Here is a 13,917-nt window from a genome sequence, read left to right as displayed (position 1 = left end):
ACACAGCCCCCCCTTCACAGCACCAAGCCAGACACGCAGCCCCCTTGGCCCTCCCCTTCCTTCTCCCCCCCCGGCACACAACATGCCCCCCCCCGCCCAGCTCTGCCCGGCACACGGCTGAGTCCTGCTCCTGTCTCCAGAGCGTGGAATGCAGCCCCCTCCGGCACAGGTCGCGCGCGCCTCAGCCTGGCCGGCCCATGGGACCCTGCCCTCCGCTCCAGAGCTTGGCATACAGCCTCCCCCCTGTTGCTTCTCCCCCATCCAGCCCGGCCTGCCATACCACCCCACCCCTCCTCCCCAGAGCCTGGCACATAGGGTGCCCCCCCAGAGGCCCCAGCACCAGCAGGCTCCTGCCTCCCCATCAGGGGGCAGAGACCCCCCCCCCGGGCAGCACATGGAGTCCCCTCCCCGGCTGCCCAAGCCTTTCCCTTTGCCTCGCTCCACCCCCGCAGCCCGGGCACCCAGCGATCCCTCCCCGCTGCCCGCCTCACTTCCTTGGGTCCAGGGGAGCTGGGGCTGGGCATAGGGCTGGCACCTGCAGGGGGAGAGGCGGAGGGGAGAGCGATCAGCATGCGGGGGGATAGACCCCAAGCCCCCACCCCCCTGCCCGGCTGCCTCCCACCTGCAAGCTTATCGCTGCTCATGCCGCCAGAGTCCTTTTTGGTGCCCCCAAATCTTGACACTCCAGGCGGCTGCCTAGTTGGCCCAGTGGTTACACTGGCCCTGTCCCTAGGTAACCCATTCCAGTGCTTCACCACCCTCCTAGTGAAATAGTGTTTCCTAATATCCAACCAAAACCTCTCCCCGCTGCAACTTGAGACCATTGCTCCTTGTTCTGTCATCTGCCACCCCTGAGAACAGCCGAGCTCCATCCTCTTTGGAACACCCCCCTTCATGAAGCTATCAAATGCCCCCTCACTCTTCTCTTCTGCAGACTAAAGAAGCCCAGTTCCCTCAGCATCTCCTCATAAGTCATGTGCCCCGGCTCCCTAATCATTTTCTTTGCCCTCTGCTGGACTATCTCCAATTTGTCCACATCCTTTCTATAGTTGGGTGTCCAAAACTGGACGCAGTACTCCAGATGTGGCCTCACCAGTGCTGAATAGAAGGGACTAATCACGTCCCTTGATCTGCTGGCAGTGCTTCTACTAATGCAGCCCAATATGCCATTAGCCTTCTTGGCAACAAGGGCACACTGCTGACTCATATCCAGCTTCTCGTCCACTGTAATCCTTAGGTCCTTTTCTGCAGAACTGCCACTTAGCCAGTCATTCCCCAGCCTGTAGCAGTGCATGGGATTCTTCCGTCCTAAGTGTAGGACTCTGCACTTGTTCTTGTTGAACCTCATTAGATTTCTTTTGGCCCAATCTGGATCATCTCTGTTCATCTATCCTGCTCTTAAACATTTCCAATGATGGAGATTCCACAACCTCCCTGGACAATTTATTCCAGTGCTAAACTACCCTGACAATTAGGAAGTTTTTTTGAACGTCCAACCTAAACTGCCCTGGGTGAATTTAAGGCCATTGCTTTTTATCTTGTCCTCAGAGGTTAAGACAACAATTTTCCCTCCCTCCTCCTTGTAACCATCTTTGATGTACTTGAAAATTATTGTGTCCCCTTGTAGTCTTCGTTTCTCCAGACTAAACAAACCCATTTTCTTCAATCTTCCCTCGTAGCTCATGTTTTCAGGATCTTTAATAAATAAATATATATATAACGCACTTCCTCAAACGTTTGCACTATTAAATTGTGAACCCAAAATGAAAGCACATGTCTGTCCTAGAAGCAACATGCACTAGTATATTGGCCACTGGGCTGGGAACCAGGAGCTCTTCAGTTATAGTATCATGACTAGTCTTAATTAACTTTTGCAATTATATAGTATTTTATATGGATAAACTCTTACCTGGTCCCTCTGTGCTATAGTGAATTTCACCCCATGAGAAGATGGTGCTTGGGGGGCAAATTGACTTTTTTGGTCACACATTTTTACCAGTGCTCACACTTGTTTTTTTAAGGACCCAGCTCCTGGAGTCCTTTGATTACATGAGAATCTTTTTTCAGAGTTCAGAGTAGCAGCCATGTTGGTCTGTATTCGCAAAAAGAAAAGGAGTATTTGTGGCACTTTAGAGACTAACAAATTTATTTGAGCATAAGCTTTCGTGAGCTATAGTTCACTTCATCGGATGCATTCAGTGGAAAATACAGAGGGGAGATTTATATACATAAAGAACATGAAACAATGGATGTTACCATACACACTGTAATGAGAGTGATCACTTAAGGCGAGTTATTACCAGCAGGAGAGCTGGGTGTGTGTGTGTGTGTGTGTGTGTGTGTGTGTGGAATCTTTTGTAGTGATAATCAAGGTGGGCCATTTCCAGCAGTTGAAAAGAACAGTGGGGGGTGGAGAGGGGGAATAAACATGGGGAAATAGTTTGACTTTGTGTAATGACCCATCCATTCCCAGTCTCTATTCAAGCCTAAGTTAATTGTATCCAGTTTGCAAATTAATTCCAATTCAGCAGTCTCTCATTGGAGTCTGTTTTTGAAGTTTTTTTGTTGAAGAATTGCCACTTTTAGGTCTGTAATTGAGTGACCACAGAGATTGAAGTGTTCTCCAACTGGGTTTTGAATATTATTATGTTATTCCCCCATGCCAAGCCAGAAACACCAAGGAAGTGCATTGCCTCTCAGGTAGAAGCAGGAACAGATAACGCAGTCTTGTTGGTCTTATTCCCCTTCTATAGGACTGACCCTACTGAGTGATTTTTGGGCAAGTGAGTTTGATCTACTGAAGCACAGAGAATCTATCTGTTACATGGAAATCGTAATATATGCTCCGCTGTGGGAGAAAGGGGTCTTGTGAAGCTTGAGGTTTCTAAATTGCTTTCAGAGTAGCAGCCGTGTTAGTCTGTATTCGCAAAAAGAAAAGGAGTACTTGTGGCACCTTAGAGACTAACAAATTTATTAGAGCATAAGCTTTCGTGAGCTGAGCTGTAGCTCACAAAAGCTTATGCTCTAATAAATTTGTTAGTCTCTAAGGTGCCACAAGTACTCCTTTTCTTTTTGCTAAATTGCTTTGAGATTGCTGGCCAAAAGGTGCTATGATGAATGCATGGTATTGTTTCAGTGCATGGATTGTATTTCATGTATCGAAGTGCAGAAATGATTGTGACTTAAGCGATAGCAATTATAGATTTTGATGCACACATGTTATTGCATACTATGAATATCAGTTATGAAGAGACACACAGGCTTTTAATTAGTTCCAATGGTTTGCTTAGGGAATTGCCTGGAGGGAAATAAGGTATATTGCCTAATTAATTAGTTCAGATTAAAGGGATCTTTACTGTATTGAAGTGCAAACGATTTTGGTGCTTTCAGCTTACATCCCAAACACTGTGGCATCGCACTGTTGTTATAGTTGTGGCTTTTGAGCTTAGGGCAGGTCTACACTTAAAACACTGCATCAGCGCACCACTGTAGCACTTAAGTGAAGACACTCCTATGCTAACAGGAAAGATGTAGTTAATCACCTCAATGAGAGGCAGTAGCTATGCTGACGGGAGAAACCCTCCCATCCACACAGCACTGTCTACACCGGACGTATGTTGGTATAAATGCATTGCTCAGATGTGTGGATTTTTCATACCCCTAAGCGATGTAGTTATACCGCTAGAAGGCTGTAGTGCAGACCTGGCCTTACACAGAGCACTTGAAAAATATCTGAAGATGAGCTATGTGTAGATCAAAAGCTGGTCGCTCACCAATGGGAGCTGGTCCAATAAAAGATTTCACCTCACCCACCTTATCACAGGCATGGGTAATTGAATTGATTTTACTTAGGAGGAATCAGCTAGTCTTGAAGAATTGTCTTAAGCCATTTAAAAGTAAAACGTTCTTGTGAAATGTTTTACTCTGGAAATCCGTATTGTTTTTACTTTAAAAGAAGACACAGGGAGAGGAGGGTAAAAAAGCAGTTAGCCTTATGGCTCTCCTATTAGGCCATATTAACAGGGTGTGGTCTTGCTTTTCGTAATGAGACTTATTAAGCAGAGGTACAGGAACACAAAGTAGAACAATTCATATCCACATTCTTTTGTGTCTCATTTAAATGGCTAAGTTCAGTAAGGCTGTTGGAGCGAAGGGATGATTCCATTTACTGCCTGTCTGTGAATGATCCACCATGGTTTCATAGTTTTTGCCTTAAGTATCTCATTTCCATTTCCTGTTAAGAAAACAACATCCATATATTTGACCCCTACCTGGAAACTGAAATGCATAGAACAGCAAGGGAAAAAGTATATCAAGTAAAGTTTATAGCTTTCTTTTCTCCTTCACAGCATCACCGTCTCGGATTTCCCATCTAGATGGTAAGATTGTGAGTGCAGCCTGTATTGCACTTTAATTGCATGCTCCAGGTCCCGTAAAGTGAAAGGTCTAACTTATCTACAGATAAGGCTTAAAGGTATCATTGCAGAACCATTAAGGTACATTTATGTCTGTTATGATCTTAAAGGGAAACTAAAAATCTGGCACTCTGTATTACAGAGGCTGTAAAAGAATTTTATGCGTCTATCTCCCATTGAAATAATTTGGAATTAGCCACCTAAATATACTTAAAAATCTGGCCCGGACTACAAATTGTGTCATCCCGGTTAGGACATGCATCTAAATGGGAGATGTCAGACACTGACCCTACAGCTGAGAGAGAATCTATGAACTGGCACAGTTGCCCAAAATAGTTGGGAACCTTTAACATAGCCTACCCCTGCTGCTTCCATTTCACATACCCCATGTACCTTAAAGCCTCAGAACCTTTATCTTCCTATTACAGACAGTCATATTTTAATGGACACATTTGTCCATTTCCTAATTTTGATTTCCCAAAATCATCACTAGGGAATTATTTTTGTTTAAATATTGTTTTCACTTACCTCCTTGCCTCACCCCAAAACTATGTATGTAAAACTATGTAACAGTGTGATATGACATGACTAACAGATCTCACCCACGGTTTGGCAGGGGTGGAATTAAACCATCCTATACCCTGACAGAAGAGCAAATTCACGTGTCTTCCCTCACTGACTGGGCTGCAAAAATTCAGACAGGTAGGACTGTGGCTGAGCTAAGCTAAAATCAATTACCAAATTGTTCAGCCAGCTGTTAGCACATGTAAATCCAGGCTAAGTGGGAAAATGATTCATTTCTACATCAATACATTTTAGAAGTGGATTTAATTTGATGTTTAAACAACAGTCACACAAATATTTAAGAGCCAGATTTTCTTCAATCAGTGTTTCTTTGGACACACCTATAGAGCTGGCCCCTCTGCGACAATGCGTTCCTCAAGTTGCGCTTCAGTCAGCAGCCAAGAAACAAAGATAAGGTGTTTTTGTTCCCATTGACCTCAGCCATCATGCTTTTGCACAGAGAAGCAAACTGAGGCAAGCCTGTTAACATCTGCACCATTAGCAACAGAAGTCATGGGAGCTGGAAAGAATTCCACACTAGCAAATGGACAAGGATGATGTAGCTTAGGTACAAAGGGCCAAATTCTGCTGTCACACTAGCGCAAGCCTACTGATGTAAACAGGATTGCACCAGGGTAACTGAGATCTGACCTCAACCCTCTGTGCCATACCAGTGCAGACCAGTCCTGCATCTTTACAAGCTTAATTGTGGTTGCCACAAAATTAGAGTGAACAATGACCCAAGATTTGACACTATCTTTTGAAGATACTTACCCAAAGAGAAAGGCTGCTGTTGTCTACTAGCCTATTCTATCTAAACTCTTTGGAAGCTGGGGATGTTACCTATATGCTGTATGTTCTATATATTCATTAGCCAGGTAGTCTAGAAAGCTCCAGTGGTGCAAGGGTTAAAGGTTTGCTTACATGTAGGAAAATCTTGAAAACCCCGAGATGGTTGGTTTTACAATGGGATTTGGAGCAGAACAGTTCTTCAGTAGTTCATATTTTTGTATACAAATTTCCCACACTCCAGGTCACAAATCTATCCCATTCAAGAAGGAATCAGTGGAATATTTGAGACTAGCTTCTTTCTTTGTCTGTCATCAAACAGCATCATTATCACAGGAAACAAGCTGGGCTCTCAGTCATTGGCATGAGACTTGATAGAACATTCTCTAAAAGGAATTGCTGGATGTAACTGGACCATTTATTTATTACAACATGAGGGCAAGTGAATAGGAAACTTTTGTGCTGGGACACAAAGGTTCATTATTTACAGTTAGAAAAAGAATTTTGAATGAGGCCATTTTCTGTTCGCCACTCTATGTTCAATCTACATTTAGTTAGTCCCAGTTTATTTCGGGCCATGTCTCACCTTGATGTCCATAAGCTGAGGGAAACCAAACCTGGCAAAAATCAGCTAGGAGGTAGAACAGGGCCTGGAGGTGAGTGAGGATCCTCAGCTGCTCAGTACACACCAAATCACAAGAAAGCCTCCTCACAGGTACACATCATCTCAGGTGTCTGCTTGGATTCAGGGATGGGAGAAGCCACCTGGTTGACACCTGGCTTCAGGGTGAGGGATTCTTGCCAGTGGGAACTAGGTGTTAGGTCCCCAACACAACAACCAGCCTCACAGTCACTCAAGCACTATTCTCTGGGCTATACACCCTGCCAATTGACAATAGATGTACCTCACCCCCCGAGTCCATTCAAAGTACCCCCCTTGTGGTATTCAGCTCCTGATTAGTGGATACCCAAAGAAATCCCAGCTCCTCCATTCCCAAAGGAAGCATGAGTTTACCAGTTTTACCTTAGCCCACTGCTCCTGTATCACACACAGCACTTGGGGGTCAATTGTAGTAAACAAAAGGACATTTATTTAAGAAAGACTAGAGATTCAAAGACAAAAAGGGTGAGCGATGAAAACAAATGGTCACATACAAAACAAAATCATAAAACATGAACTAGGGCCTACACTTGTTACCTTTTCTATCCAGTAAAGATGAGTCTCACCCAAAAGTTCAATCTTTTGCTGCATGCGCTGGCCCCCAAGGAGCTATGATCCTGTCTTTCAGGAAGCTCCCCCACACTCATTGAGGTTCCTTAGTTAATGGATCTAGAGTGTCTTTCTCCACCCTATGATATACTGAATCAGTCTTCATTCCCAGCCAGGGTGTTCCCTTTGCCATCATAGAGTTCCTTTTCCTTTCAAGGGGTTTTGATGTTTATAGTTTGACTTTGCTGGTTTTCCATGGACTTTTCTGGGTTGGTGCAAAGGTAGGCAATTGAGCATTGTGTTACATAATCCCCTAGCCAGGGAAGGGTGACAGTTCCCTCCTACTTGAATGGGCCATCACCAAGACCTATTTTTCCCCAGTGACTTGCTTTCCCTCCAAGACCATAAGGGCACAATTTTCAATATAGTCACTTTATTCCTTATATATTACCAATACACACGATTAGGAGTATCAATAAGTTACAAGCGGTCAGTAGAGACCTCACATGCTACCCATTATGGAATAAATACCACGAAAGCAGTGTATTGCGGTCTCAGACAGAAGTTGCTTGTGAAGAACCAAGAGGCCTCAGAGTCGCAGGAAATTGCTGCTGCTGCCAGCAGCACTAACTTCCATTCAATCTGGTGTGTAGGTGCTGTTGTTCAGCTGTGGGGTGAGGCAGCCCTTTGCATCATGGCTCCTGAAGGAGCAGCACTTCCATAGTGGGGTGTGTAGAGGCAGTTGGCTGTCTGCAGATCTTGGGATGTCCCCTAGCTAATGGGACCTAACACCCTACCCATTCCACCAGGGAAAGTGAACAGTGATGAGAAAACTCCTTTACTAAAACTGCATGGAGTTCCCTATGTATTTTATGGCCCTAATTTCAGATCTTCTTGTGGGGTGAGGGGAAAAAGGCAAACAAAAGATGCTGACTCGTCCAGAGGAGATGACTATATTAGGACCAGTTTCTCCTTAGCAGATTATGTATTGCACACACTCTTGCTATCCTTCGCTCTTCAAATGAGAATCAGGGGGTATCTTTCCTTAAGCAATGTTGATAAGAAATCAGTGACACGCACTGCAATACTGCTATCCGATACTCTTATGAAGGTATTTAGTAACAGATATTGGGCTGTTCGCTGCTGGCATACCTCCATTCACTTCAGTGGACAGACAATATAGCCCATTGTTTAAAAGGAGACAAGTGACACAATATCTAGTCCATATGTGTGCGCCCAGAATGAAAAAACAAAACAGGTTTCCTATTACATAGTGCTTCCACCAGATTAAACAATATAGTGTCTCTGTGTCTCTCTCTCTCTTGAAAAGCCTGTCTTTATTCAGGCTACACATATTGCCATGTTCCGTGTACAAAGCTGTACATTTGCATGGACTCATTTTCATATCAGTGTTTCTTTTTTGGAGGTATCAAGTTTACTTTTGTCTACAAATCAAACTTTTTTGGGGAGCTAATTATATTAGTATTACTGTCCTGGGCATAATTAAATCCTTATAGTCTCCGAAGAGCCAGATAAATGGCCCAGTTTTTGCAGGCTCCAGACTGCTTATAGAAGCACTCTATTCCCTGAAATTTACTTGTGGTTTTATACATGATGAAATTACCCTGTACAATATTTGAGAGATTGGAGAAGACATTAAAATACTGTACTTAGAGCCTAAATACAAGATAACATTTTCCACATGCCTTTCAGGCCTCCTCTTAGCCGGTTCAATAATGAAACCATACTGGTGACTATTCGACAGCCCAAAAAATATTCAAGGCAACAGGTTACCAGAAACAGAGTATGTCTTTATGACAAAACCAAGCTAGAACACACAAACCAGTATTAGGTTTCAGAGTAGCAGCCGTGTTAGTCTGTATTCACAAAAAGAAAAGGAGTACTTGTGGCACCTTAGAGACTAAACACATTTATTTGAGCATAAACTTTCGTGAGCTACAGCTCACTTCATCGGTTGCATCCGATGAAGTGAGCTGTAGCTCATGAAAGTTTATGCTCAAATAAATGTGTTTAGTCTCTAAGGTGCCACAAGTAAACCAGTATTAGTAACTTAGCTGGCAATTTTCTGCATTGCCTAAGAACAATTTTGTGCTCCTTTCTTTTCCTCATGCAGTTTTGTTCCCATGTGAAAATCCTCCTTTACAAACAAGATGTGTAAAGGAATGCTCATTTTGGTTTCATTGGAAGACCCAGAGAATATAGCCTGTATGAGGAGGATATTAGTCATGGAAAAACTCACATAACAAATGACAGCAAGAAGGAGACAGACTTGAAACCTGGCTCCCTTTCTTAAAGTATTTGAATGAGTTAACTCCAATACCTAGAGTTAAAAAGATGGCATAGTGGCTGCTCCTACAAATGGCACACAAGCCATCCAAGTACTGTACTGTTCAAAACGAGAACACAGAGCGCATAATGTCACTTAAAGTGACCAGTCGGTATTTCCCTCCATTGGAAGTATAGCATTTTTTCTCCTTCCCTCATGCTGGGAGTTGTGGTTTGGTTTGAATACTAAAGGTTCAGTTCATCTGCTGTGTTTAAAAATGATGGAAGGAAGAAACAAAACGCTCACTGATTTCAGGAAAAGAGCACTGGAATTGTAATATGCGCTTATGACCATTAGATGGTTTGTCAGATAATGAAGCAAATAGCAATAAATACAATAAAAAGGGACAGAACAAAAGGTCAAACTCATGTTGCACACTTAACCATTTTCAACAGCAGACCCGCAGTCCCCCGAAGCAATCAGTTGCATGTAGCGGGAATAGGAATGGGACCACCTCTGGACTCAGTTATGCACATGCTTAAATGCTTCGCTGGACCAGGGCCAGACATGGGCAGGTGGAGCTGGACATAGATACCTACTGTACAAAATTGCCTACTAGAAATACTCTATGATTTCAGTCTTTGCTTTAGGGCTTCATCTATTAAATAAATGAAACCTTGGATTTCTTAAAGAATTTCCAGTCACCTCCCATGTGCAGCCTCGGCAGCAGATCCAAATGCAACCCTGATGTAGGCAGGCACAGATTTGCGGTATCAGAGAGATGCCAGAAAAGCACAGAATGTCTGTATTGAGGTGGCCCATCATGCTAGTTCTGCCATTTCCAAGTGTCTTAAGCTGTGTTGTCAACACAAATTCTTCCTCATGAAACATTCTGTTGAATCTGAGCGCAGAAGACAGTTGTTGGATCAGCCTAGTTGTATCTATCAGGTCCTTTACTTTCATAATATGTTTTCAGATAAGCTACTAATACAAGATTAAGTCCCAGTGCAAGGCTCATTGTCTCATTACAGCTGCTGGTTTTGGGTGTTCAGAAGGGTGGAAGATGTTAACTAATCTGGATGTGAGGTCCCATTGCTTAGAGGTGAAAAAATCTGAGTGATATTCAAAGAGCAGTTTTCAGTAGAAACCAGTGTAGCTCAGGTCCTGCTGCTCAGGCCAGAGGGAAGTTCCCTTTTGGCTATGTCACAAGAGTTGCTGCCTTCAGACAATAAGGGTCCCTGGTGAAGTCTCAGCTTCAGTGAGATGTGGGACAACCAGTCCTGCCACCAGCTGCAGGATTCCCATTTGTACTGGTCAGCCCTATACCTGGCCACCAGCTATAACAAACTGTCTGGTCTGATTTTTGCATATGAATCTACAGATACAGTAAGCAATTTTCAGAGTAGCAGCCGTGTTAGTCTGTATTCGCAAAAAGAAAAGGAGTACTTGTGGCACCTTAGAGACTAACAAATTTATTAGAGCATAAGCTTTCGTGAGTAAGCAATTTGGGAGAGAAGAGCAGTATAAAGTCCCTAATATTTCCCTCTCCTCCCTGAGCTGAAGGTCCCACTTCTGAGGATGAGCAAACAGTTCAGTAACACGACCTAGCTGAAGCTATGATAGAGTTCTGTGTTATACTGAGCCACCTCAATTCCTGTTGAAGATCCGTGGGCATTGGCGGCACTGAACATCTCATAGGATCCAGTCATTACACTCACAGCCCGCTTCAGTGGGGCCAAGTGTAATCTGAGTGCAGGAACTTCATCATCACCGTGATTGGATGTAATAAACTTTGAGCACTTGCAGGGAGGACACTTTTCAAACTGGAACTTTAGCTCCTGCCACAGGAGAGCCAATGGCTGTAGAAGAGCAGAACTGGGGCAGGATTAGGACTTGAGTTGTATGAAGTTGCGTAGTCTGTCTTCGCCAAGCAACAAAATAGCTCCATTTTAAAAAGAAACTTTGTTTAGTACCTTCCTTTGATCCAAGATACACATTCCCATCCCAGGTCCTGCCATAAGATCCCAGCACAGCTGGTCTGAGGTATTTGTACAATAACTTATTTGTTGTACAAAAATGTGCTGATCATAACATATGCAGATTTAAGGCTTGTGATTAATATTGAATAAGCTACTACTACAAAGTATGTTTGCCTGTACAAACATATGAGGATTAAATTTCTATTTCACAATGTTTGCTTGGTGCTTTACATCATCATCCCTAACAGAATCCACCATCTACAGAATCAACCCTGCAGACTAAGTCTCTGTGTCTGCATGGAATCCTGCCTATGCAAGATAGCTTGCAGGACTGGGTCCTAAGATGCGTCTTCAACTTCCTTTGGTGCTCAGTATCTCATTGGCTTAGGTGAACAGAACACCACAGATAAAACTGTCCTGGGTGATCAGGTTAGCAAAGTATTGCAAATTATTTAACAGTGCTTTTCCTTGTATGGAGATGAATACAATGAACTAGCGGTGGAATCCTGGCCTTATTAGGTACTTCTACTCTGCATTTTAAATCCCCACAATAGCTGGTCCGAGCCCAGGTCTACAGACTCTGGCTCATGCTACAGCACTTAAAACAGCTGCATTGACATTTGGCTCTGAAGGCAAGGGAGAGAGGTGGGCTTCAGAGCCCAAGCTCCAGCCCGAGCCAACACGCTATTTTTAGGGTTTTAGTACAAGCCCTGAGAGCTTGAATCTGTAGACTCAGGCTCTGAAACTCGCTGTGGCAGGTTTTAAAATGCAGTGTAGACATACCTATCAAAGTCAGCAGCAACACTCCCACCATCAAAAGTATTACTGAATGACAGATTATCTAGTGGGCATCAGGTTGATGGTTTATTTTAGAGGTGTGAAACGAAAGACCAAATAACTTGGAAATTGACTTTTTTCACATAGTTACAAAAATGAAAAATGGGCCCACAATTGCAACCCCCCCCCGCCTGCTCTTACCATTTTTAGATTTACCTATAGATCCATCACTAGATCGGGAACAAGTTTAATGACCTTCAGTTTCCTCTTACATATTCAAGCAGCTCAATTTTAGATCCTCTTGATTGCAGGTCCTGTTTGTGATGGGGAAAACACAACGTGCTACCAAGAAACAAAGAATTAACAAGCTCAAATTTACAAGGTGTATAAATTTGTTGCTATGCTAGAGATAAGAGACAAATGGAAAAGAACTCTTTAGCTTCATTAGGAAACCTCCATACCATTCACCTGTGACAACCTGCTTAACTTCACCCTCCCATGAATCATGTTCATGTGACACCTTCTAATATGCGGAGATACCTTTTAGGTTTCATAACTATGAGAGATGGTCTAGTTGCGAAACTTAGTAAGTCAGTTAAGGCCCTTCTAGTGAAAATAAATTTCAGAAGTCATAGAAGGTCATTTCTTGAAGTCAATAGAATTAACACAGTCCAGCCCTCTAAAATGCAAACAGTAGCTATTTAAAAATGACATTATGAAGAGGAAAGATCCCTCCATTTAATATCTCCAAATAAATCAATTCCAACACAAAGTTAGGATTTCATCAGTTGTTTAAAAGTGTGCTTGAGACTAGTTTGCTCACTTAAATTACAGTGTGTCCTGGTTTGTAAGGCAGAAATATGTCACTCTTTTGCACTCCATTTTAGTAACATTCATGTTCAGAACAATTTCAGTTGTATAACTTTATATAGGACATGGACAGTTATGAATAAAGTCTATTTGTTTCACTTGTGTCCCATCCCCTCCACCCCCCAAAATAAATTCAAATTTCCTATTTATAAAACAGCACAGCTGTGAATTAGCATTTGAGGTTTGCCATAATAAAGTGAGCACTTACTTCATTAAGATGCAATTTACTGGCAGGACAAACAACAAGTTGCTTTATTAAAACTAATTGAAAAAATAGATATTTACAGTAAAGGAAACTTCTTAACAAAATCAAACCACTAAAAATGAGAAATTTACACAATATATAAACCCTAAATTATGATTGACTTAAATAAGTTAACAGAACACTCATGATTATAAAACCTACTTTGGCTTGAGGGGAAATTCTGTTTGGCTGATGAACATTTGAAAGGCTGCAAACCTTTCATAGCTTAATAAAATATTCCTATGGAAAAAGTTTGGAAGTTAAAGACTAACAAAATGCATCTTGTGTGCACTCACTATCAGTTTTCTATGCATGGTTTTAAAATTCATTTGGCAATTCATTTTAGCTTAAAGACAGCTGGGGCAATCTGGTTTCAATTCTTTTTGGGATATATGGATGTCATATGCCCATTTATTCATTATTTCTCAATGATCTGAAATAAAACAAGACAGGATGACTGAAATTTGCAAGCAAAGAGAATGAAATCCACAAAAATGTAAATAAATGGGATACACAGTGCATAGCTGGGTTTGGCTGGTATTTGCCACTGTACTTTCCGACTTCAGCAAATCAGTTCTGGGATTATAAAGAGGGAACATGGTAGAATGTAACCAGATTAAGTTTACAAAGGATGTCGTGCTCTTTCCTTCAAGGTGCAGGTGCAGACTAAATTTCAAAGAATCAATGTTAAGTGTTCAGCCAGGGAACTAACAATTTAAGAGAGTCTGGTGCAACAGAAACCAATGTACTTTACATCCTAATTTGGTGCCTATAATACCAGA

This window comes from Dermochelys coriacea, chromosome 4 (assembly GCF_009764565.3).
Source record: "Dermochelys coriacea isolate rDerCor1 chromosome 4, rDerCor1.pri.v4, whole genome shotgun sequence".
Classification (NCBI taxonomy): Eukaryota; Metazoa; Chordata; order Testudines; family Dermochelyidae; genus Dermochelys; species Dermochelys coriacea.
The sequence above is the reverse complement of the archived record's forward strand: the minus strand, read 5'-3'. Positions refer to the sequence as shown.